This window comes from Gavialis gangeticus, unplaced genomic scaffold (assembly GCF_001723915.1).
Source record: "Gavialis gangeticus isolate Ggan-Ray unplaced genomic scaffold, GavGan_comp1, whole genome shotgun sequence".
Classification (NCBI taxonomy): Eukaryota; Metazoa; Chordata; order Crocodylia; family Gavialidae; genus Gavialis; species Gavialis gangeticus.
Genome location: NW_017729024.1, coordinates 138,319,307 through 138,344,966, shown reverse-complemented (window position 1 = coordinate 138,344,966; position 25,660 = coordinate 138,319,307). Strand labels below are relative to the sequence as shown.

The window sequence follows — 25,660 nt, the reverse complement described above, 5'->3', positions numbered from 1 at the left end:
TGCCCACATCTCTCCAGGTTGAAAATAACCCGTCCACCATCATGCTCTGGGTGCGGCCCTCCAGCCAATTAGTGACCCATCTGACTGTGTAGGCATTGACACAACAGTCACCTAACTTTTTAATGAGAATGGGGTGAGAGGCAGTGTTGAAGGCCTTCCTCAAGTCCAGAAAGACTACGTCCACCATAACACCTGTGTCCAAGGATTTTGTGACCCAGTCATAGAAAGAAACCAGGTTGGTCTAACAGGACCTGCCCCTAATGAACCCATGTTGGTTGCCCCTAACCATAATCTCCCCTGCTGGTCCCTTGCAGATATGCTCCTGGATAATTTTCTCAAAGAGCTTCCCCAGGACTGAGGTAAGACTAACAGGGACCACGTTGGCCCCTTTCCAGTCCTCTGGCACCTTGACAGAGCACCATGAGTGCTCGTAAAGCCATGCCAGGAGTCCTGCAATTACCTCTGCCAATTTCCTCAGCATCCTGGGGTGGAGATCATCTGGACCTGCTGATTTGAACACGTCCAGTTCCACCAGAAGTTCCCAGACAAGGTCCTCACTGACTCTAGGGCTGGCTGTGCCTCTCCTGGGTCTGTCTGGAATCCTGGTGGGGGAGATGTCCCAGTCCCTGCTCAGAAAAATGGAGGCAAAGAATTTGTTAAAGGGGTCAGCTTTCTCATGTGGTGCAACCACCAGATTTCCAAGCGTGTCCTGCCAGGGCCCCACATTACCCAGTACCTTCTTTTTTACTCCTTATGTATTTAAAAAAGGACTTCTTGTTATCTTTGATCAGGTTTGATTGTCCTAGTTCTGTCTCCGCCTTAGCCTTCCTAACAGCCCTCCCTACAGTCTCGAGCAATGGAGGTATAAGCCTCCTTGGTGATGGCCCTTCCCTTCCATTGGGTGTATGCCTCCTTTTTAGCTTTCAGACATTCCTGAATGCCTTTGGTGAGCCATGGGGGATTTTGAGCACTCTTGTCCCCTTTGATTCACATTAGATTCTCAATAGAGAAGCCATAGTCATTGTTCAGGAACAGATTACCTTCTATTAATAAATAAAATAAAGGAGATGGATGTAACTGAGAATGAACTCTGGCAGACAGCTGCTCAGAGCCCCTGCTTCTAATCAGTTGCCTCCAGACAGTTCTTTTCAATTAGCATGTTTACAGTACTAACAGAGTTACTACCCTTCTTGTAAGTTAGTTTAAAGGACTTTGGACTTCTTTTGAGACCTGCACTGTTGGACCACTGGTTATTCAACCAGTGATATTACAGCTGGAAGGTATTTAGAAATAAGTCCCTAAAAATCCTAAAACCTTTGTGTGCCACATATTTTGGAAAAGAACACCTGATGATTATGGATGGTATAAATATAATATTGGTATTGAGGTGGAATGGTCTGCATGACTCCCAGCTGACTCTCAGGTATCCCAAACTTATGGTGGTAATCAATTATGGTTACATGAAAAAGGCCTTGTGTTTGAAAGTCTTCTGTAATGGCAAAAATGAAAATAAGAACCTGAATGGTATCAGTGATGTTGGTGCTCTCACCTGAAGTGCTTTAATATGCCACAAACTTGTCAGCAATAACCTGAAGCTGTAATTTAAGATCACCACCGATGTCCTCAATTCTACATGACGCTGCTTTAGATAAGCTGTCCTGACTAAATGCAGACTTCTTTCCTGTGGATCCTAAGTATAACTTTTTACTTGCAATCTTTGAAGCCCTGAATTAGAGCTTGGCTTAAACTTTCAACCCCTTTCACCGCTAACTTTTGATATGGTTGATTTATATGTATATGTGTGTGTGTGTGTGTGTGTGTGTGTGTGTGTGTATATCTCCAATCCTAGCCTTGAATTTTAAGTACCTGACTTCAATGCTCAATGATTTCCTGTGGCAGTGAGTTCTACAATTCAATGACCCAGCATGTGAAAAATGAATGATAAGAGTGTTACAAGGGATGGTTTTAAGTTGTAAAAGCAAGTCCCAAATGGGGGGTGGAGAGGGCATGGGAAGGATTTAGCTATTCACTAAATGTGTGGCTTGTCAAAATCTGTCTGGGCACTAATTAATTAAGCAGTTGGCAGAGCAAGAACAAGACTTCTCATGATCCTGGTGAAACATTTGAAGTAAATATTAGATCCATGATAAGTAGCACTGGGAAACTCACTGCTATGGGGAAGGTATTTATGGAAGGGTATATAGCAGTGTGACCTAAGCTTTTCTTATAGCTGATTGCATGGGCTTTATGACAAGTTTGCTTAACTCAATAACGGAAAAATATAGGATAACTATCCCACAGAATATTATGGATATTTTTAAACTTTGTCAAGTTCAAGGGACTTCTGTTTTCCTGTGTGCAATTTTATTGATAAAGGCAAGATGTCTGTTCAGTAAACATCTGTCATTAAGATATTTATTAAGTGAAAGATTATGAACAAACATGTTAGCCTTTTTTCTGGTGGGGAGAAATGGCATCATAAATTCATAATGTTTTCTGTTGTGGGGCACAGGATGGGGTGGGAGTGGATTGTTCTGCATTTCTAGAAAATTGTCAGTGTAACAACCCTGGTAAAAATGTATACATTTTGTCAGAGTTTCAGAACTAAATCTTGTGTGACTGATTTGCTTATACTTTCACTTGATGGTAATGTATCTTCCATCATAAATTCAACATATGTGCAAAACAATGCTTTCTTTAACACCTTTCTGGATACCAGCAATTCAGCAAACATTTGGCTACCCTCAGGGAGTACTCAAGTAGATTTTAGACATGCTCAGGAATGGCAATTGTATCACTCTTAACTGAGACACAAGCTCTACTTTATGATAGCACAAACTTCATCAGTATTGTAGTGCATTTTGTCATGTTGTATAACACAGTTATATGAAGTAATTTTTTTTAATGGAGACTTTTGATGCTGTCAGCCTTGAAGTTGGTTAAATTTTATCATCCCCTGATCTTCTTTCACTGAATCCTCATCCTCAGGATTGAAGGGCCAAGGAGAAAGCTTTGGAACCGGTTCTTTTTTAAAGGAACCAAGTAGCTTCACTTCCCATTTAAGTGAGTGCACCTGCCTGGCCTTGTATAGGTGCTCTCTAGTGACATTAGAGCTCACACTTGGTGCCGGACTCAGGGTGTGTCCCTAGGGCCTGGGCGTTGGGTCACGTTCACCCTCGAAGGAGGCCCTGACACTCAACTACCATGACTTGATCTTCTTTTCTTCATTGCTGGGGCTCCTTCTTGTGGTTCCTTGCAGACCAGGTGCTGCCCTTAGTGGGCATTCTTGGAGCTCCACCTTCCCTACACCCCAGCCTTACACCAGCCCTCAGGACGGTCAGATGATGGGTCACTGGCCTGTTCCTTGCTGTCATCAGCTGCTCTCTTTTCTCCCTGCCTGTCTCTTGGCATCCCTTCACCCTGGATGACTACAGGAGGTGGGACTGTCCTCGCCACTGTGTCTACTTTCCTCTTGAGGCGTAATGGTCTGCTGCGCTGCCTCAGCTCTCCCTCTTGACCCAGAAGGCCACTTGAAGACTCCCTCCCTGGTTTGGGGCTCTGTGCACCCTCCAAAACAAGCATTAAAAAAAAAAAGATAAGAAAGGAATAGTTGGGGCATGGGAACTCAGCCCACCGCACTCGCAGGTCTGGCATTTGTGGCCCTTGAGATCCCTCGATGCTGTCCTCCTTGGCCCAGCTGCCCTGCTAAGCTGGGTGAATGCTTCTTTCAATGGAGCCAGGACCCCTCCTGTAGGTCTCTGTCCAGCCCCCTGCTGAGCTGCTGACACAGGCTGTGTGCAGCCTGGGAAGCAGCCTTGCCTTCTGGCCAAGGCATTGCTGCTCCCTCTTCCATTTCCCTGCTGCCGGCATTTAAATCAGTTGGGCAGTGATTTTTGATTGTGTCATCTGCTGGCACTGTTCCCAGCTGGCAATAAAAGGCTGGTGAACCACGCATGCGGTTTGTCTCAATGCAGCTCTGTTTTTCTTGAAAATGGTAAGTATGCCCCATTTTCAGGGCTTTTCATTTCTTACTTTGGGCAGGCCATCCCTGCCTCGGGTCCCCCTGTGGGAAGGTGCTCCAGGACCTCTGCTTGTGTTCCCCTGGGACAGTGAGGTTCTTCATAGTTTTTTTTCTGGTCTCAACCTTTGGGAGCAGTTTTCAGTCATAAGTAGTTGATACATTTTGCATTTGTACATCTTGGTTTGATTTTGGCAGGCAGTCAGATAGCTAAGTATGTGCTAGTTTTCTTTTTTTGTGTGTCTGTCATCTCAGTAACTAATGGAAAATTAGGCCCTTAGTTGCATAACAACTTGAAAGTATGGCGAGTCTTGAAGGATTAGCTTATAAAATGTCGCAAGACCAGAACACTTTATCCCATCAACTTTCCTTATCATGGAAAGGGTGAATTTTTCAGTTTGGCCAGAGGAATAAATTGCCCAAGCCTCTTTACCATAGCTTAAGGTAAATGAGCTTCCTGTACAGCCCCCATTCCTCTTCCATTATTCTTTGTACCTCCTAGACTTCTAGCTTAAAATCACATTCAAGCCCCAGTTATATTCTAATACTAATAAAGTTGTAAAAACATTGTGAGAAGACTTGAGCTTGGTTGGTTGGATTAGACATCAAATTGAAAAAGGAAAAAAAAATTCCTCAGACCACTGCAGTGTATCTTTACAATTATAGACTTACGAAACCCTGAAAATTCAGTTCTAATGTTCATTCAGGGTTTAAAGTCACTGGTAGAAAGGTATTTTACTGTCATGAGCTGTTTTTTGTTGGTGTTTAAAAAAATATTGAAAGCTTTAGGCAACTTTATTATTTACGTGATTACCCTATTTGTTCTCTCGCAGGAACAGTGCATGTGTGTGTATACACATTTTACATGCAGGTTGGTAGCCATCCTTCCGTAACCTATTATTCAAACTTATAATTTTATAGTATTTCAGTTATGTTCTGGAAATAATTCTGCCAGGGTTTGGAATATACCGCTATTTTATGATGTAGCACTTAATATCTATAGCAGTGCTTTTTTTTATGGTGTAGGCTAGAGCTGGGAGCAGAAGGCAAATTTATACATCTATCACTTACAGTGCCAGGAAGCGTCCTACTGAAATATGCCGCTGTTGTGCATGCACCACTTCCTAAACTGTAAGCAGTGTAGCTGTATTTGCACATACTACAAGCAGTCTAATTAACATAATTTCTCACAACTAATTAGTCCAGACTTTACCCTGTACAAATGAAACAGCACTCTTTTCAGCTGTTGAGTTAGCATACTATGTTTGAGCACTCTGTTGCCTGGCATGGTAATTGTGAGATGCAAACATGCCCTGATCATCTTGAGACTTGGATTCAGTTCTTGGCTCTAACTATGCAACCTCAGGCAAGTCACTAAACTTTATGGCCCTTGTTTTCGGTGTTCTATGGAATACTTACATATTTCATATTCATGTGTAAAGGATGATTCTGTTGATGCTGGCAAAGTGCTTTGGTATGCTGAGAATAAACATGGCTATAAATACTTAATAACATATTTAAGTGATAACTAATATTTAATCAGAATTTTGACTGGTTGATGCTTGTTTTGCTTTTTGGTCTGCAGTACAGAGGAACTAAGGGAGAAAGAGGCTTTATCAGCATTTAGCATAGGTATGTGATAGCATTGTAACAACCTTATAGGAAAGATAAATAGTTACATAATTATTATATTATCATAGAGCTGTAATGGTGATGGGGAGCTCAGGAGACCATCTACTCTAACCAGGGATTGAATCTGAATTTTAACTTGCTCATTTTAAAACTGCTCATCCATGTGGGCACCCATGATACTGCTAAGGGTGACCCTGAGCAGATAAGAGTGACTACAGGGCTTTGGGTGTGAGGGTGAAGGAGATGGGGGGACAGGTGGTGTTCTCCTTGATCTTTCCATTCAAGGGGAAGGGCCCAGGCAGGAATGGATGCAAGCAGATTAATGCATGACTGCACAGGTGGTGTTGCCAGCAGGGATTTGGCTTCTTCAACCATCAGATGCTGTTCCAAGAAGAAGGATTACCAGGAAGAGACAGGATCCACCTGATGCAGAGAAGGAAAAGCATCTTTGCAGACAGGCTCGCTATCATGGGGAGGAACGCTTTAATTACTGGGGGATAGAGACAAAAGCCCTGAGATGAGTGAGGAAGCAGGAGACCTGGAGGAAGCACAAGGAGGGGGCAAAAGGGGAGGCCTCCGCATTATAACTGAGAAAGTAAGGCAATCTGCTAGTTACCTAAGGTGTCTGTAAACAAATGCACAGAGTCTGGGAAACAAGCAGGAAGTATTGGAAGTCCTTGTGCAATCATGGAACTATGATGGGATTGGAATAACAGAATTGGTGAAATAGCTTACATGACTGGAGTACTGTCATGAAGAGGTACAAACTGTTCAGGATGAACAGGCAGGGGAGAAGTGGAGAAGAAGTTGTGTTGTATGTAAAAGATTCTCAAAGCTCCAATATGAAACTAGAGATAGGCCTGTTGAAAGTCTCTGGGTTAAGGTTAGAGGGCAGAGCAACAAGGTTGTGGTGGAAGTTCCTGGTGCAAGTGTTGGAGACACCAACTAGGGCAGGGGTGAGCAAAATACAGCCCATGGGCTGAATCTGGCCCATTAGGCCATTCTATCTGGCCCACAGGGCCCCTAAAAAAATTTAGAAAATTAATACATATTTATCTGTCCTTGGTTCCTGTCAAAGATGACAGGAGCCAAGGGCAGTAGGACCCAGGGAAAGCCCCGGCAAGCTTCTGCAACAGCAGGGCCCTCCCAGCCCTGCCTGGCCCCCCCAGCCAGAAGTCCCAGGAGGGGCTTCTGGCCTGCGACTATGTGGCTGCACCAGTGTGGGAAACTCAGGTGGGGGGTGGGAAGGGCAGGGGAGGACCGCTGGCAGGGAATGAGCTAGTGCTGAGTGTGGGGGAAAGGCAGCCTCTCCCCCACCCTGTGGCTGGTGCTACTTGCTGCAGCTGCTCACAGCCCATGTGGGGCTGCCTGTGCCTGCTCAGGACAGCCCTGCATGGGCTGTGAGCAGCTGCAGCAAGGAGCTCTGGACACGGGGTGGGGGAGGGGCTGCTTTTTGTCCGTGCTCAGCACCAGTTTGTTCCCTGCCGGCAAGCGTGTGGTTGGGGCTGTGCGCTGCCCCCCACCTGTACCGCAGGGCTGAGGGGGCCACTGGGAATAAGTGGGCGCAGGAGCCAGCAGGAGCATGGAGCCCACACCAGTGTCCCGGGCCCAGAGCAGGGTGGCAGGAGTGCAGGGTCCCAGCCAGGAAGGGCTCTATGGAGCTAGGCCAGCTCCCCGCTCCGCCTGCTGGTGCAGCCCAACCTGGCTGTACAGACCCCTGCCAGCCTGCAGCCTGCTCTAGGCCCCGCCGGTGCTGGCCCTGGGACATTGGTCCCAAGACATTGGTCCCACGATGATGACCAGGGGGCGAGGCACCTGTCAAGGGGTGGGGCTACCGATGTGGCCCTCAACAGCTTGCCAAAACTGGGTTAAGCGGTCCTCTGCCCAAAATAATTGCCCACCCTTGAACTAGGGGCAATGCTTTTCATGACCCGCTACTCACAAACAAGGAAGAATTGGTGGGGGATGTAGAAGTGGATGACACATTGGGCAGCAGTGACCATGAGATGATCAAGTTCAAGATCCTGACAAAAGGAAGAAAGGAGAGCAGCAAAGTATGGATACTGGACTTCAGAAAAGCGGACTTTGATTCCCTTAGGGAACTGATGAGCAGGATCCCATGGGAGGCCAGTCTGAGGGGGAAAGAAGTCCAGGACAGCTGGTTGTATTTTAAAGAAACCTTACTGAGGGTGCAGGAACAAACCATCCCAATGTGCAGGAAGACTAGTAAATATGGCAGGTGACTAGCTTGGCTTAGCAAAGAACTCTTGGGTGAGCTTAAACACAAAAAAGAAGCTTACAAGAAGTGGAAGCTTGGACAAACAACTAGGGAGGAATATAAGAATACTGCTAGCGCATTCAAGGATGAAATCAGGAAAGCCAAAGCACAATTGGAGTTGCAGCTAGCAAGGGTCATGAAGGGTAACAAGAAGGGTTTCTACAAGTATGTTAACAACAAGAAATTCAGGGAAAGTGTGGGTCTCTTATTGAATAGGGGAGGCAACCTAGTGATAGATGATGAGGAAAAGACTGATCCTTTTTTTACCTCAGTCTTCAGGCAAGGTCAGCTTGCAGACTATTCCACCAGGCAGTACAGTTTGGGGTGAAGGTGAGCAGCCCTCAGTGGTGAAAGAACAGGTTAGGGACTATTTTAAAAAGCTGGATGTGTCCATGGAGCTGGATGCAATGCATCTGAGGGTGCTGAGAGAGTTGGCTGATATGATTGCAGAGCCTTTGAACATTATCTTTGAAAACTTGTGGCAATTGGGAGAGGTCCCGGATGTTTGGAAAAGGGTGCCCATCTTTATGAAAGGGAAGAAAGAGGATCCAGGTACTACATATCAGTCAGCCTCACCTCAGTCCTTGGAAAAATCATGGAGCAGGTCCTCAAAGAACCCATTTCTAATCACTTGGAGGAGAAGGTGATCAGGAACAGTCAGCATGGATTCACCAACGGCAAGGTACACCTGACCAACATGACTGCCTTCTATGATAAGATAACAGGCTCTGTGGATGTGGGGAAAGCAGTGGATGTGATATAACTTGACTGTAGTAAGGTCTTTGACAAGGTCTCTCATAGCATTCTTGCAAGCAAGCTAAGTATGGGTTGGATGGTAAGGTAGATAGAAAGCTGGCTGGATCATAGGTCTTAACAGGCTACAATCAATGGGGCTTGATGTCTAGTTGGCAGCCAGTATCGAGTAGAGTGCCCCAGGAGTTGTTCCTCAGGTTTTCAGTTATAAGTAATTGAAAGTATATATTTTGCATTTGTACATCTTGATTTGATTTTGGCAGGCAGACAGATAGCTAATAGGGGTGTGTGAAGTGGGCTGTATTTGATTCAGATTTGGCACAATTCGGGGGACAGTGATTTGATTCGCTGATTCAGATCACTGTCCCAATTCGATTCAGCCGAATCCAAATCTGAAGATTCAATTCTGATTTGGAAAATCAGCGGTTTGGCCATAGACACAGTTTTATGTTTTTTCTACATACCTTGAGGTACCATGTGGCTCTTGAATGCTGAGATGGTGGGGCAGATGGAGCATCCCATAGGAGTGCAGGGGGGCCTCCTGCATGCTCAGTGGCAGACCCCCCTGCCACCACCCCAGCTCAGTGATTGGCCACGGGGGGACCCCATGTGCCCTCCCAGACCCAGGAGGCACCGGTTGCCAAGTTGGGGCTCAGAGGGAGGTCCCCTGTGCACTCTGCGGCAGACCCAGAAGTGGACCAGAAGTGCTTCTGGTCCACTTCTAGGTCCACCGCCGAGTGCACTGGGGACCCTCCCACACTCCCATGGAACATTCCATCCACCCCACAATCTCAATGTTCACGAGCCACCTGGTACCTTGAGGTCTGTAGAAAAAACAGATAAAGCTGTGCCTATGTCCAAATTGTCGAATCTCTCCGAATTGAGTTGGAGGCTTCCGATTTGATTCTGAGAGATTAATGGGTTGCCTGATTTGATTCAGATTGGGAGATTCGGCTGTCAAAGCGGGCTGAATCTCTTCTGAATCAAATAAATGACCAAAGCTTTGTACAACCCTAATAGCTAAGGATATGCTAATTTTCCCTTTTTTGTCTGCCACCTCAGTAACTGGTGGAAAATTAGGCCCTTAGTTGCATAACAGCTTCATAGCATGGTAAGCCTTGAAGGATTAGCCTATGAAATGTCACAAGACCAGAATGCTTTATCTCGTCAACTTTTCTTATCATGGAAAGGGTGAATATTTTGGTTGGCCAGAGGAATAAACTGCCCAAGCCTCCTTACCACAGCTCAAGGTAAATGAGTTTCCTGTACAGCCCCCATTCCTCCTCCATTATTCTTTGAACATTTTATTGAAAAGTTTTGTTCAATATCTTCATTAATAATCTGGAAGATGGGATAGATTGCACCCTCAGCAAGTTCATGGATGACACCAAGCTGGGGGGTATTGTAGATACACTGGAGGGTAGGCTACAATTTGGAGTGACCAAGACAAAATAGAGGATTGGGTTGAAAATATTCTCATGAGGTTCAAGAAGGACAAGTGCTAAGTCGTGCACTTAGGATGGAAGAATCCCATGTACTGCTACAGACATAGGACCAACTGGGTAAGCAGCAGCTCTGCAGGAAAAGAACCTAGAGGTTACAGCGGACAATAAGCTGGATATGAGCCAATAGTCTGCCCTTGTTGCAAAGAAGGCTAATGGCATACTGGGCTGCGTTAGTAAGAGCACTGCTAGCAGTTCAAAGGAAGTTATTATTCCCCTCTATTCTGCATTGGTGAGGCCACTTCCAGAGTGCTGTGTCCAGTTTTGAGCTCTCTACTACAGAAAGGATGTGGACAAATTGGAGAGAGTCCAGCAGAGGCAACGAAAATGGTTAGTGGGTGGGCTGGGGCACATGGCTTTGAGGAGAGGCTGAGGGAACAAGGCTTATTTAGTTTGCAGAAGAAAAGACTGGGGGTTGGGGGGAGGAGGAGTTGATAGCAGCCTTTAACTACTTGAAGGGTAGTTACAAAGAGGTTGGAGCTAGACTGTTGTCAGCATTGGCACATGACAGAACAAGGAGCAATGGTCTCAAGTTGCAGCAAGAGAAGTTTAGGTTGGATATTAGGAAACACTTTCTCACTAGGAGAGTGGTGAAACACTGAAATGAGTTACTTAGAGAGGTTGTAGAATCTCCATTCTTGGAGGTTTTTAAAAACTAGCTTAACAAAGCCTTGCCTGTTATGATCTAGTTGGGGACAGTCCTGCATTGAGCAGGGGGTTGGACTAGAATGACCTCCTGAGGTCCCTTCCAACCGTAAATTTCTATGATTCTATTATTTGCATTGTACTGGTTGAAGTTGACTGAAAGAAAAAAAACAAAACCAAAGAAACAAAAAAGCACCCAGAACTTGGGGCCAAGACTGTGACATGGTCTTTTCTCTTAAATGGCAATGAAGACCCCAGACTGCAGAACCATGAAAAAAGGAACAAAGTGCGAGGCATAAAGCTGGAGTAGATAGCTCTGTGACAGCTGTGCAGGTGTAGGAGTAAGCTGTGCATTTGAAAGTCTGAAGAACAAACAGGCTGTGCATCAAGAGGTAAGCATGTGTGGAGTGTGCAAATGACTCCCATTTTTGTCCAGTGCCAAATTTGCCGCTATTGGTGCAAGGCTACATCTCTTTTAGTGGCTGTGTAATGAGTTAGCAGTATTTTTAAATCCAGACAGCTTCATTTATTTCAATTTCATTTGACCCATTTGAAAGTCATGGCCTGAGAAAGAGTAGACAGTGGACATAACAAGATTGGATGATAAAATAAGAACAAATGCAGACTAATAAAATATGAATTATAACTGCCATGTGATAGGAAGTAGAGTTTTTTGGAGGGTGAGAATTATTTGGATCCAGGAAGTTCATGTACATGTAAACTGAAAAATGGAGCTAACTGGTATGGGATTTGAAAGCACTGAAACATAAAGGTGGCTTTCATGGAAATCACAATTTAAATCAGAGGTTGAAATATCAGAATTCTTGAGAGATGGCCAGTTCTGTTGAGATTTCTAGCCCACTTTTGTTGACCTAAAAGGTTCAGATGAGTTTCAGATAAGCATCAGTTTATCTAATCTGAAACTTTTGAAGTTCAATAGCTGAAACCTAATGCTTTCTTGAAATATTAAAGCTGACTGAAGACAAGTTTTTCATTCCTTTGAGAAACTGGATCAGTTTAAGTCAGAAGAATTCATCATTTCTGTCAAAACTTTCAAGGAAAGCCAGAAAGGAAGGGCAAGCTGCTTTTCTTGTATATGTTTTAAAGCAATAATTGTTTTCATAATGCTGTTGGCTCAAAGAAGCATGAAACTACGTGCAGGATTATTTTAGCTCTTTATAATGAATTTACTCTGATCAGATGCAACCTGGTTCTACTACTGTGTCATTTAACTTATACTTTGGTGCTGAGCTTTGCAAGAAATTAACAATATGAATTGCTGATACTGCTTATCATCAGAGCAGACAGCATTCCCCCTGTATGGACTTTAATTAGTGTTTTTCCCAATATTGGAAAAACTTACCAAATATTGAAGGGAGGAAAAGAGCTGTTCCAGAAATTAAGATTATTATAGTATCTGGATTAATTTTTTTAAATCAATGTACCACATGGGAGGCATCTCAGATATATGAGGAACCAAACTGATATCTTCTTTTGACAGGGTAACTAGTTTGGAGGATGAAGGGAATACACCTGGACTTTATTAAGGATTTTGACACATTCTCATAAGTAACTTGGAAAAGTGTAGGATGGATGGAACTACCATTAGGTGGATACATAATTGGCTGAATGACCTCAAGTAAAATGCGAGTGAATAGATTGATGTCAGAATGGCAAGAGGTTTAAGTAAGGTTGTACAGGGACTTCTTCTGAATCTACTGCTAGTTAACATAAAAGCCAGAAGAGTTTCCTGTCAAGATGACAAAAAATTGGGAGGGGTTGCAATCACTTTGGAGAAAAAGGCTTGAATTCAAAAGGATCTTAATAAACTAGAGGACTGATAACAAAAAGAAATTCAACAAAGGCCAATGCAAGGTGTTATATGTATTACAAAAAAATGCATGACTATAAATGGGGGATAATTAGGTGGGCAGCAGTACTGCTGAGAAGGATTTGGGAGTTGTGAAAAATAGCTTAATGTGAGCCAGCAATATGATGCTGTCTCAAAAAAACAAAATAAAATTTGGAGTTTCAGTAACATAAATATTCAATGAAAGACATGGAAGATGATAGTATCAATCTACTCAACCTGATTAAGCCTCAGCAGGAGTGGGATGGTGTAGTCCTAGGCTCTGCATTTTGGGAAGGATGTAAAGAAACTCCAGAGCATCTGGAAGTGAAGAACAAAGATGATAAAAGGGTTCTGATGCAAGTTGTATAAAGAAAATGTGAAGGACTTAACTGTGTTTAGTTTGGTGAAAAATATTCAAGGAAGGGCATCATAACAGCTTTTGAATGCTTGAGAGGCTTACACAAAGAAGGAGAACAACAGTTCCTCTGGCCACAGAGGCTGGGACATGGGGCAGTGGGTTTAAACTGCAATAAAGCAGATTTAGATAAAATCTTTGGGGAAAAAACTTCCTAACTGTCAGAACAAGATGGATATTCCTTCACTGGCTGTTTTCAAGATACCTATACGGCTTTATAGGTATCTAGTTGGAGTGGTTTAGGAATAGCACGTTCTGAATCTGTGGAGCAAGTTGGACCAGGTGATCTTTGAAGGCTCCCTCCAGCTCCATGATTCTACAAGTTGTACAGTGTCCATATCTTTGCGATACACTTGTGTCTAGGGTGCTGCATGTTATCACTTTGGTTTGCTGCCTTGTCATGTCCTTGAAGAGGCTGCACTCGCCAGACACTTCAGGAGACAGCCTGACTGTGAATCTGGAAGCTTCCTGAATTAGTAGTCATGCAGATGGCACTCTTCCTTATATAAACTTTTGGGTATGGGAACTGGGGGATAGGGACTGTGGTAAAAGAAGGGAATTTTGCAGAATGGGATCAAGGTAAAAATGGGAACAGAGTAATGCAATGAAGAAGGAGAGGGAGGCCGAACTGCTGAAGGTTGTAGTGATAAGTGAAGGGGAAACAATGGCAAATCAACAAAAGCAAAGAAGTTCAAGTTTTTGAGCTGAATGCTTGTTGGAGAGTGTAAAAGCTCCTTCCAATGTTTTCCCTTGTGAAATGACTGATAAGCCTAGTGTTTTATGGGGTTTGTGGGAACTCTAGACAGCTCTTATGACATCCTGATGTAGCTGGCGTTGCCTGCTTTAGGGAAGAAGACTCCAGCCGTCTGGAAATTTTCATAATTTACTCCCTGTAAGCTTGTCTAAGCTGCTTCTATAGCACAGGCAAGGGGGCAAATCAGCTGGGTTTGCTTTCCTTGGTTTGAGTCTCTGGGCATTTTTTATATTCTCTCTGAGAATGAGTTGAATATTCATTCTCATTAATGCCCAAATCTTATGTACTCAAGACAGCACAGAGACGAGGCCAAGATAGTGGTTTTGAGCCCCCCTCTACATGTGCAGGTAAAGATGTGATTAGTTCTAATGTGTGATCTATACAATTGCGTCTCCTGTCAGGCCAGGTCTGCATGGCTTGAAGAGTGACTGTGGGACCACTCATTAGATCCAATTGCGTGTTATTGCCAGTGCAGGGGGAGCCTGATTCTGGCCTACCCCTGCACTTGCAAGAAGCAGGCTCCCATGGCTGAGAGCCCCCTTTGCTGAGGGGGCTCATAGCTGTCGGGGTCATGCATGGCTGGGACCAAGAGACCCTGCACCGGACAGGGCTCCTGACCTCAGGCATGCCTCACGCACAGCTGGAACTGAGAGCCTCATCCTTTGCAAGGTCCTTGGTCCTGGCTGCATGCAAGGCATAGCTGGGATTCAGAGCCCCATATGGACTGGGGGTTTCATGCACCCCAAGCCTTGGAGATCATGGCAGCTGCAATCCCCAGGGATCATGAGTTTCTTGCGGGCAAGGTACACCCCTGCAGCTGGGAGCCCTGTCAGCTGACTGGGCTCCCAGTGGCAGGGGAGACTCTGCTACATGTGCAAATTAAAGCTCAATAACAACCGGCTATAAAAAGCACTTCTATGCATGCTCCATGGCTGGGGGAGACTCTAATTAAAGCACTGCCGTGTCTTGTGTATCAGTAACCCCATGCTTAAAAATAGCAGTGGGGTGCTTGAATTAAAGCTCGTTTGATGAGCTTTAGTTCAAGTGTCCCCGCCACCATTTTTAAATATGGGGACATAGATACATGAGAAGCAGGAGGCTGCTGGAGTGTGGTTCTTGGAGCCACTTTAATTAAGGTGTCACCCCCCTCAGTCCTGGAACAAGAGTTAGAAAAGTGGTTAACTGCTAGCATCTTATTATATATCTTTACAAAGTAAATATTTTTTGCTTAAGTGACTAAAAATAAGACTAAATACAGAAAACACTAACCTACAGCAAACATGAAACAATTGGGAAGAAAATACAGGAAAAAGTAGTACTTTTCAAAGGAATTGTCTCATTGTTTTCCGAAGATATTTGCATAAAAAATCTGGATCTATTTGCCAAAAAAACTATGCCAGTTATTTCTATTAATTTTCAAATATGTATGTTGTAATCAATTAAAAAACTAAAACATTGAGGCAAAGATGTTTACTCTCCTTGCCAGTCCACTGATAAATTTAAATCCTGGTCAGAAAAGGAAGTGGGTAGTTCTCTGTAGGTTTATGAATAAGTCTAACTGTTCCAAACCAGTTCTTTTCAGTCTGTCTCTGACCCTAAAGGTGCGGCAGCAAAAATCACTTAAGTTGCTTGTGTCAGAATCATAAGTGAATTGCACAAGGTACTGGAGAACATTCTGTAGGGAAATTCCAGGGAAGTTGGACAAGATAAAGGAATAGGACACTTCCATCTCTTATCTTAATCTTAGATTCCTGGCTGCTTTTTTTCCATTCATAAGTCTGGAGTCAAACGTGGCCTTTAACTATTACCCCTCATTACTCAAAATAATGACTTTCACCCAGGAGTTTTGCAAGGGTGGCACTGCAGGTAGATTCAGTGCTAGAGGTGATTCTATGGAAGATGCACTTAGACAAGTTTGAAGGTATGTTTACAATGACATTCATCTGTAACAATTCTGAGTTGCTCATCTCTACAGTATCTCAGTGTCTAACACCAACTTTTATCTGTGCTTAATTTTTTTCATCTGCACAAAAACTGATTTTTTTTTTAATTGCACATAATATGAACAGATGTTTAAGTCCCAACCTTCAAAAGTGCTCACTAGTCTAGAGCAGTGTTTATCAACCTGTGGGTCACGATCTAAAAGCAGGTCACAAAAATATATGAAAAGGTCACAAACAATCACAGAGAAATGTGGAAAATAACTTAAAGGAGAAAAATGTGGGAAGATGGGTTTCTCCTTGCAGGCTGGCACAGTTTCAGCTTGCAAGGGGCTGCTTGAGGCTGGGGGAAGTGAGAGAGGGCAATCAGGTAGGGGGTACCACATGCATGTGCATGTGCATACATGCACATGGGAGCTAGGCAGTGTGGAGAGCACCTCCCACAGCTCCTCAAAAGTAAGTCTGTAGGGAAGTGGGGGGCACATAGATGATGCATCAGAGGTGATGTGTTGTGGGGCGTGTGCCCCCCCAGTTTATGTACCCACAGAGGGCATGGGGATGCATCCTGGCTGGACCAGCAAGGGCAAGAGCCACCTCTGTGGCCCACTGGGCAGGACCCAGAGCAGAAGGGCAGAACGGGGCAGTGAGGCTCATTGTTGCCCGTGGTGGGATCCCCACACTAGCTGTGCTGCCAGCTGCATGAGGAGTAATAGATGGGAAGGGGGGGGAGGCTGTGCTACCCTCACTTCCTTTTGCTGCCACCGCTCCCTTCAGGCCCGGACTTGACCCTGGGAGGGGAAGTGAAGTGGCAGGCAGAGTGTGGGCAGCACACCAGCAACAAGGCCCCAGAGCAGAGAGGGGCCTGAGTCCCGGTTTTGGGAGAACAGACCAAATTAGGAGAAGGCCCAGAAGGCTACATGGATGTGTGACCACAGAGAGACAGCCAATCAGAGATAGTCATGGATGAAGAGTCACTAGGAGTCATCAAGGGGGAAGGAGAATACAAAAGCAGAAACTTGAGATTAACAAAGGGTCCCTTCCTGTTTTTGCTCCCTGAGAAGGGTCCCCATCACCTGGGAAGGATCCCCAAGGCCACCATGGACCAAGGGCATACTAGCAACCCATCTCATGAACCCCACTGGAGGGGGTCTGTGGGCCTTGGCACCCCACCTCCAGACTGCTGGCACCTAAGAGAAAGAGCCTTGGAGTGGAGCCTGCATCCTGACCAGGAGTAGATTGACTCGGATGACAGCCCTACAATTGGTAGATATATAATTGCTTGCTTGTTTGTGTTGTTGCTGTTTTGTTATCACTCTGTATCAGTAGATTCACTTATTATCAACTGGCACGTATTGTGGTCGGTCTGAGTGTTGTGCTCACCTGGAACAAAGGTATAAGGGCTGGGGTCCTAAAATCCAGTGTCAACAATACCATGGTGGTGGGGTAGAGCTGTGGCCCAGTTCAGAAGTGGCTGGCAGCAGGAGGAGGTGAGGGCAGTGTGTCCCTGCCCATCCGTTACTCCCTGCATTGCTGGCAGTGTGGCGGGTGTGGGGGTCCCAGCCGCAGTCTGGGGAATGGGGGTGCTGTGGGGTGGGGCTGAAGGACACTGGCAAGCCCAGGGAGCTGCAAGTCAGGAGTGAGGGACACTTGCAATTTGCACTGTGCAAATTGCATGATGGTGCATGTCACTTGAGAGTAATGGAGGTTCTCATGTTTTCCTGTTGATGTTGATTTCTGTCTTTAAAATTCTGTTGAACTGCTTTAACTTGTAGTGTGTAATTAGTATTTTGGGCCCAAAATCCTTGTGTGTTTTCTATTTAAACTATTTACTGGGTTGGGACTTGTCATCAATGTTTACAAATGGGTCCTGGTACAAAAAAGTTTGACAACCACTGAATTGAGTACCCCTTGGAATAGTGCAGCTTTGGGTGGCCCTTTTCTGTGACTGCACCTTGGGGCATGCACAGACATTACACTTACACTAGTCTAAGTGAACTTGTAACTGTACAGAAGTTCAGTGCATGTAGATCAGTCTAAAAATGGTGCAAGTGATCTAAGATAGACCTGATATGAGGTGCACTCAATTGAGATTTGATTCAGGTTAAACTGATGTATTGAACTTGTGTACTGTTCCCCTATTGATTCAAGTTAGATTGCTTTCCTCTGGCATCTCAGCCTGCTTTTGTGGCTCCCCACCCCCCAGAGGTGTGCTAGCACTCAGCTTGCACTCATCTGCTCCAGCCAAGTGCCCAGCAGGCCCTGCCCCTAGGCTGTCTTGCCGAGCAAGTATACCTCCTCTTCCCAGCCCCACCTCCTCCCTCCAGCCACCTGTTAGCCACAGGCAGGCAGTGCGAGGGGAGCAAGGTATCTGCATCCCCTGTATGAGCCCCAGGACCTAGGTCTGAGTCTTTGGGCCATGCCCCCCACCTCCAACACCCCATCACAAAGCATCCTACAATATACTCATGGACCCAACGCTAAGCTCAGGAGAACCCCCGTGCTTGAGCACAACCTTTCATCCCCAACCCTGGTTCTTTCACACTCAGCCAGGGACCCCTATGCCCTCAGGCTCAGGCACAGCCCCTCAGACCCTGATCCTGGCACCCAGCCAGGGAACCCCATGGCCCCGTGCTCAGGTATAGCCTAACAGACCCTGAACCTGGCACCTGTGCATCACATCTCAGAGACCAGCGCTAGGCACCCTGTGACTCAGACCCCCAGCATAGACATTCCTGCCCTGCAATAGGGTTGTGTGCAAGTGCATTTTCCAAAAGGGACTGGCTGAAGTGCTGGACCAAGATGAAGTGGATGAAGATCCAGTACAAGCCTGTACATGACACCAATATAAAGTCCAGAAGCAGGAGGCACAAAATGACCTTCTATGGGGAGCTGTCCCACTTCCTCACCACAGACCGGGCTGTTGCCACCCTGTGCACAAATGGTACCACCCAGGAGCAGGAGGAGTTACCAGCAGGGACCCTACTGCAGGAGGAGGCTCAGGAAGGCCCTGGGATGATAGAACAACTGAGCACCTAGGATCAGGTCCCCAGGGGCCATAGAGAATAAAGGCTGTTGCTGGCAGTGGTTCCTGAGGACTCTGGCCCATTGCTGCTAGTACACAGATCACTGCAGGATCTAGGAGTAGAGGTGCAGCAGCAGCTGGGCTTGAGCTCCCTTGACAACTTTTTGGGCATGTTTGAACACCTAGATCATAGCAAGGAGGACCAGGGGAAAAGCTGTGATGCCAAAATCATCTTGTACCTGGACCCTGACACGACCATGGCTGAACATAGAATCATAGAATCAATGAGTCGGCAGGGACCTAGACAGATCATCTAGTCCGACCCCCTGCCATGGGCAGGAAGGAGCACTGGGGGTGGCAGGGGTCGGACTAGACATGTGGTCCTTGGGACACTGTTTCCAAAACAGATGCCATAGGTCTGTTCCTCTGACATCTCCTTGCTGCCGCTATTCCATATGTACAGATTGCCCCCCAGGCCCCTTGACTACCAGTTCAGTGGCCAATGTCACAGTACAACCCACAGCACCCACATCCATCCCTCTTCCCACCTCTGCTGAATACTTCGGCACTAAGTAAGGACTCCCTCATGCCTGGGTGACAGTATGGCTCTACCCTGCTCCATGTGTCTGTGACCCAGGCACTAACCTGCTGACATGGACTAACCAAGGACTGTTGGCATGTAAGTAAACTATGGGCACCCATAGGGATGTTTCTCCAGAACAGGACTGTGCATTTGAATTATGAATAGAACTATCTTTGTTGTACAGAGAAACAGAAAGAGATTAAATCAGCAGTGCTTAACTTTTGGCCCTGCAGGTTGGATGAGTGGTGTGGGATTGGCCTGTGCATCAGATCCAGTACTAGGTCAGGCCATGGGTGTGACCCAGTTTCACGCTGGCCCCACTGCACACAGGTGCAATCAAGCATGCAGGGGCACATCACATGGACCACCTGGCTCCTCATGGATTCAGAAATTTGGTAGCAGGAGAGTGGCACTTGGTTTTGCTGCTGCTCCCCTGCAGCCAGATTTCCAGCTCTGTAGTAAACCAAAGGCCAGACAACATGGCACTGTAGGCCAGATCTGACCCAGGGATCAGAGGTTGAGCACCACTGGATTAAGCGATTCAGCTGAGATTGCATTGGAAATCCATGCAAAAAAATTGGAAACAATCTAGATTTCTTGTGTCTTGGTTTAGCATCTTAATCCAAAGATCCTTCTTCCCCCCTGCTTCCAGTGCTATCCATGTCTTTGAGGATAAACAGTCTTCAGTATACAGAATATTTTACAAACTCTTAATTGCCTTAACATTATGTTTAAGTGAATACTATTTCAGTAACTTCTTTTCCTTGCTTCTTTTCCCCCACATTCTGTATAAAGTAGCTACAAGACATTTTGGAGTTAAGATGAGTTTACTGTTTGATTAAATCTTTGTCATCTTTCACTTGATCTATGATCTCATAAGATTGATTATTAAAAAAAAAATAGTTCAACCAGCAGAATTCTGCAGTCACATTATTAGTTGTATAGACCAGAGTGCCTCATTGTAAGAGTTGCCGTATAAACACAGAACAAAAAGGCCCTTACCCCAAAGGGCTTACAATCTAAGTATAAGACAAGAGACAGCAGCTGAAGGAAGTAGCAGGGAACAATATTAATTAGCATGGTAGCAGTCATTATGGGACATCAGCAGGCTAATCCTTGTCAGGTTTTATAAAGGAAGCAATTTGAAGTTTAATGAGAGAGCTTTTCAAATATTTCCACACAATTGAAGTATACACCTAAAGACTGTGATATGTGGCAAAACTTCAGGACTTTTGAAAAGTTTCTTAATTTGTTTTGAGAGGAACTGTAGAATAAATGCTTATTAGCAACAGAGATTTGGTATGAATGTGAGAATGTGTCATCTTACACTGTGATAAGTCATACTACATTACATCTTTAATTATATGGCTCATTTGCATCATCAATTTTGACTAAAGACTTTTAAGTCCATGTAAAACATGGGTATGTATGGGCACATGCATACACACATCAGAGTTGTTGAAAGTGAATAGAAATGATGAATAGTGATGGTTTATTCTGTACTGGGTACAGTGGCTTTTTAATAAACAATATTAGATGACAGTTTTAGATGAAAAATCTAGTTCCATGTATTTAGTTATGCATAATTTTGCAAACATAGAAAAAACAAAGTACCTTGTTATCTAAGATAATGAGTAATCCATCCATATTGTGTGTCAAATGAGTCTGGGATTTGTTCCAGGCCCAGATACACTGCCAATGTAGCCTGCCATGCATCAGGGCATGCATGGCACAGGCATTCCCTGGGGACAAATAGCAGCAGCACAAGGTATGTCTCTGCTTCTTGTCCCCAGGGAAGCAAACATACGTGCTTGTATGGACATGGCTTTAGTGTTCTTATTGAAACTTCCTGCAACTTGTAAGTGTCATAGGAATTTGATCACTCATCTTCTAGTAGGTGCAAGAATTATAATTACTAAAGCCTGGAAGAAAAGTGACACTCCTATAATCACTAACTGGTTTCAAGAAGTTTGGGACATTTTAGAAATAGAAAAGTTGGTGAAGGCAAAAATATGTTTATTTGGAAATCTGGTGCGAATTTTTGGCATTTGGTACAAAATAAATTTCTCATGCCTCCAAACCAGAACATTTCAGAAACTTTTTGGAATTTTGAATTGCAAGTTCTATGAGGAAACACTTAAGAATGAATTTACAATAAATTTAAAAATTAAAAACAGAGTTGAGAAAAAAATTATGAGATTTGTGTTGTGCAGAATTATAAGGAAAAGAAGGGGTGAATTATTGTATAGAGATGAAGAAACACAGGCTGGGCATTAACAGAAACATGTAGGAATTGTTGGAGACTGGGGGGAGGAGAGGAAGAGAATATAAGACTTCTGTGGACATTGATTTGGAATATGATAGTACTGTTAATAGAAGATGAACATCTGGCTTTGCATATCTTTGTGGGGAATGGATATGTTTTTGAATATGACCTATTATTTTATGGGTTGGGTTCGTTAACAAATACAGTTAAAAAAACAAGAAAAAGAAAAAATATTAGTATGAGTTGGGACCCAGACCTTTGGAAGTATTCTGCTGTAATTGGTTCCAGTGAACTTGTGTCCTGGTTGAAAGAGTTTAGTAACATATAGCAACAATTTAGTAACATTTAGCAACAATTCTATCTGGCCTCTATCAGGTGAACCCTTGGATTAAGACACCTGCTCTTACTTCAGCAGTTTGTTGTCTGAGAGGTAAAGAAAAATCTGATGTAAAAGGGCTATATTGCTGCTTTTCCAATTTTTATAAAGAAAACTCTCTAAAAATGTTTTGTTCTCAGTAACAGAATTTTCCATTAGAAAGTATCTGTGGAATACCTAAAAGTAAAAATAACTGAAAGGCGTTTACAGTTGACCTACAGAAGTTGTAAAATACTCTCAAAAATAGTATTAACAATGGTCCTTACCAAAATATTTAGCTGTGAAGGCAGTGAATTTTAAAGTTCTCTTGCTTGATAATGGCCATTTACTTGTGTGACAAAGGTCCTATTGCACTAATCAAAATGCTCAGTTTGCACGTTGTTGTTCTGTGAGATTTTCAGTTGAAATGGAAGGAGCTTTGCTCAAGACAGGATTCCATGCTAACTTTTTTTCCTTTTCATGTCCTTCTGACAAGGTATGTAGCAGAATTCATGGACTCATTGAAATCTGACATGATCATGCCATGAGTGCTGAGGCCTCAAACTTGCAACCTCGGGGCTGTCGACCATGTACTTTTGCACCCATGCCACCCCAGCCCCCTTCTACATTAACTGCCCATTCTGGAGGAAGTCCCAGATCTGTTTTGAGTTTTATTGTTGAAGGGTGGATAAGTTAGTGTTCACATACACATGCATCACTTGGTATTTGAAGCAGTTTGCTGAATCACCTGATTACTGTAGGGGAAAGATAAAATTACCCTGTGAAGGGGTGGTGTGTGCTTTTCGAAAAAGATGATAGGTTTACTGTAATAAAGGACACAGAATAGGGGATTCTCCTTATTGTGATACAATTGGTAGGTCAGGATGGAGGAAGGCCATAGAGCCTCAAGTGGGAAAGATGTGGGAAGTTAGAGGGCACCTGAGTGATCCCGTTGAAACCATCTTGTAGAACTTGATGACTGGAATTTCAGAACAGTCTTTGTATGCTTTTTTCTTCTTTTTTTTTTTAAGGGCTGTCAAATGATTACAAATTTTGATTGCAATTAGTTGGGCAATTAAAAAAATTAGTCGTAATTAATCATGATTTTAATCGCACAGCTAAAATCTCAAAATTATGCACAGAAAATCTCAAAATTATACAAAATTATTCAGGTACTGGAGTTGAGATTTTTAGTGTTACCTCAAATTCCTAAGTGTTCAAATCAGTTTTTGTAAAATTACCATCCAACTTTCTCTAATTATATAAGTGGTTTTCATCTTTTTTCCTTCAGTTTTGTAAGAGGTCCACAATAAATGTCAGATCTCCCCAGACATTGCTGGAATAAAGTGCAGTTGCAAACTGAACAATCCCATTTAATACAGTCTTCAAAAAGATTGTGCACATTAAAAGACTTTCACAACTTAAACTCTGAGGATCCTGGCAAACATCCAGCTCTGAAAGGCTAGCTTAACACCTAGATTTAGTAGGAAGTATCTTTGTTTCATCAATGTATGAAAATTCTAGTATTGAGTAAAGGCAGACTGGAGACTTGATTAATGTTTTTCACTCTTTTGCTTATAGTGTTTTACATAGTTTATTTCTATAATCAGTATTGTAATCATGTCCAGTCCTTGTCACTCTTCTGCTCCTGCAGGAGATTGCTCAGGACAAAGATCAGGCTCATAAGCCACCTATGTACCCATGTGACCTAGCCTCCTCCCCCTCCTCTCTCTTTCCCCTGCCTTCTCTCTCCTTTTTCCTTTCTTTCTCCTTTTCTCTTTTCTCCCTCCCTTTTTCTTTCCTCTTTCCTTTCTCTCTTTCTCTCCCACCACTGGATGTGATCATCTTTGCTCGCAAAGGATGAACAACACAACACATTGTAATAATTGGTTGCCTTCCAATTTTGCAATTTGTCATAAATATACTGTCATGGGGTACCTAAAAAAGATTTTAAAATACCCTGCCTATGGGCAGTCTACCCAGTTTTTCCTGCCATGCCTTGATGTTAATTGATTTACACAATGCGGTAGGCTGCCCTGCTCTTATTACAGTGACCACTTGGATTGTGGCCCTGGCCTTATGGGCCAGTTGCATGGCTCCGTACCTTCCCTACAGCATGCCCCATGCCTCAGAGATGGCATCCTTACAGATGTTGTACCATTTACTGATGCACAAGTCCTCTTTAGGTCTTCTGACCCTTTGGCCTCTCTTAGCCCCACTCTGGGCCTACAGACCTCTTGGTCTCTCTGCACAGCCCCTTTCTAGGCTGCCAGACCCTCGGCCCCACTTGGGTTGCTGGACTCCTCGGTCTCTCTCCCAGCCCTTCTCCAGGATGCCAGCCCTTTTGGTTCTTCATCCTGGACCCTTTTGGTTCTTCACTTTTCCGGATGCTCTACAGGCACTCAGACCTGTCCAGTACTGCACTATATTCCTGGCCCCTTGCTGGGTTGCTAAACTCCTCTGGTCCCACTATACTTGTGGGGCCTCCCTGTATTCTGCCAACCCCTCATGGGGCCTCCCTGTATGCCGCCAGCCCCTTGTGGGGCCTCCCTGTCTAGCCCTGGGCCAATCTGGTCCTGCACTCTATTCCCTGGCCCCTTGCTGCGTCACTGGACCCCTGTGGCTCACATGGTCTTCCAAACCAAGTGCTTTTCTGTCTGGATGTGCTCCCCTGGTCTTCTCCCACCATGGGGTAACCCACAAGGCATTGGGAGTTGAGGCTTTCTGGCACCCCATCCTTGCCTTTCCCTGGAGTGGCCCACACATGGCATTTCCTGGAGGCTGCCCCATCACAGACAGCCCCACCACTGTAACCAGCTCTAGTAGGGTGCAGTATCAGGTCTTATCCAGGACAGGTCTTCAGGCCTATCTGATCTTGCTTATCCCTCTCTGGGCTCCCCCTATATGGCCTATGCTCCTCCTAGGCTGTTAACCACTGGGCCTCCTGGCCCTGGTTCCATCTCTTATCCGAGTCTTCTATCTCTGACTCCCATCTCAGTCTTGAATCCCTTTCCTTGATCCTTCCTCCTCAGATGGGCTAGCACCAGCCATTGTCATCTGGGGCTGCACACCCCTTGACCCCTTCCTCTCAACTATGGCCACACAAGGACTTTCAGCTTCTCCTAGTCCCTGGCCCCATCTCAGGCCAGTTGAGATTCCCAGGGTCAGTCCTCTTGCTGTCAGCTCTCTTGTATCTGTGGGTCCACCCTCTTGGACCCCTCCCATAGATCACTTCTCTTTCTCTGGGCTCAGAGCCATCCACAGGTCTTCCTACACAGCCACTTCCTTCTCTGGGCTCACCCAGACCCCTCAATAGGCCCTTGTACTCTGTCCCACTCACTGTGTTCACCCAGACTCTCCACTAAGTCTCTCAAACACTTGGCTCCTCAGGACTCACCTGGTTCCTCAATGGGCCCACAAACTCTCAGATCATCTCCCAGAGCTTGCCTGGCCTCTCCCTAGACCTTTGTGCTCTCAGTCTCTCTCTGGAATTATCTGGCCTCTCAACAGGCCCCAGGAACTGCCCCCTTCTCAGGGCTCTGGACCCCACATTGACTCCCTCAGGAACCTCCTCCATCCCCTTAGTTCCTACCCAAATCTCCAGATGTTACTCTCCTTGCTGGCATTCAGGAGTGGCAGCCTTCC

General features: G+C 44.8%; 1 long non-coding RNA gene across 1 annotated transcript; it reads right to left on the bottom strand.

Annotated features, from left to right (window-relative positions):
* Window positions 1-5,125: 5,125 nt before the first annotated feature.
* On the bottom strand, window positions 5,126-17,012 carry LOC109298250. Its single transcript, XR_002097558.1, has 3 exons — window positions 16,911-17,012; window positions 13,307-13,308; window positions 5,126-5,138 (listed from the first exon to the last, which is right to left on the bottom strand). It is a non-coding gene; the product is annotated as an uncharacterized LOC109298250 (long non-coding RNA).
* Window positions 17,013-25,660: the final 8,648 nt, after the last annotated feature.